The following is a 1,290-nucleotide window of genomic DNA, read 5'->3' on the forward strand; positions in this document are numbered from 1 at the left end:
CCTGTCTGCTCCATCCCCTGTCTCCACCTGGAATCTCAGCTGCGGAGGAGCCGGGTGGGACAATCACCCAACCGAGATCCCTGTGGCCACCACAGTGGTGGCATCTCCTGCCCTTTCCACCCCAGCTGAGTGGAGCCGCGGGAACACACCAATGTCACCTGCTGAAAAAGGTGTCCATCGGCATTTCTGATTGAGCGCTGGCCCTAATGAGGGCTCGATAAATAAATAAAGGGTTGGCAATGATCACATGCGTTGAGCTCTCTCTCCTGTCCATGGACCACCACAATGAAGACCACGGCAGGGTCGCCACGGGGAGGAAGGCTGTGGCAAGGGTTGTCACTGTGGGGTAATCACGGTGAAGATGACCATGGTGAGGAAGGCCCCGAGGTGAGGAAGGCCTGCAGCGAGATAAGCTGTGATGAGGAAGACCATGGTGAGGCAGGTGATGAAGATCGTGCTGAGGGAGAGGCCGGCCATGGTGAAGGCAGAGTCTGAGGAGGAAGGTCATGGAGAGGAAGGCCGTGTGGGAAGTGAGGATGGCCATGGTGAGGAAGGCTGGGTGGGAGGTGAGGATGGCCATGGTGAGGAAGGCCGTGTGGGAGGTGAGGATGGCCATGGAGAGGAAGGCCGTGTGGGAGGTGAGGATGGCCATGGTGAGGAAGGCCGTGTGGGAGGTGAGGATGGCCATGGTGAGGAAGGCTGTGCTGAGGACGGCCCTGAGCACCCCGGCGGGCCGGAGCTCGGGGAGGAAGCCGTGCTGAGGGTGAGGATGGCGGTGAGGAAGGACAGGGTGACGCGGACTGCGGGCACCTAGAGCGCTTCGGCTCCTCCCAGCCCCCTTCAAACCCAGCTCGTCCCTCCAGGGCGGCTTTAGCTCAGTCCCGGCCCCTGCCATCCGTCTGAGGCGGGACTAACCCCGGCCCGTTCCTGAGGCGGGTTTAACCCCGGCCGGCTTTCTGAGGCGGCTTTGACCCCGGCCCGTCCCTCTCGGTCGGGTTTAACTCCGTCCTGTCCCTCTGAGGCGGGTTTAACCCCGGCCCGGCTTTCTGAGGCGTATTTAACTCCGTCCTGTCCCTCTGAGGTGTGTTTAACTCCGTCCTGTCCCTCTGAGGCGGGATTAACCATGACCCGGCCCGGCTTTCTGAGGCGGGTTTAACCCCGGCCCGTCCCTCCGAGGCGGGTTTAACTCCGTCCTGTCCCTCTGAGGCGGGTTTAACCCCGGCCCGTCCCTCCGAGGCGGGTTTAACCCCGTCCGGGAAGCGGAAGCGGCGGCGCTGCGGGGCCGCAGGG

This window comes from Parus major, chromosome 10, assembly GCF_001522545.3.
Source record: "Parus major isolate Abel chromosome 10, Parus_major1.1, whole genome shotgun sequence".
Classification (NCBI taxonomy): domain Eukaryota; kingdom Metazoa; phylum Chordata; class Aves; order Passeriformes; family Paridae; genus Parus; species Parus major.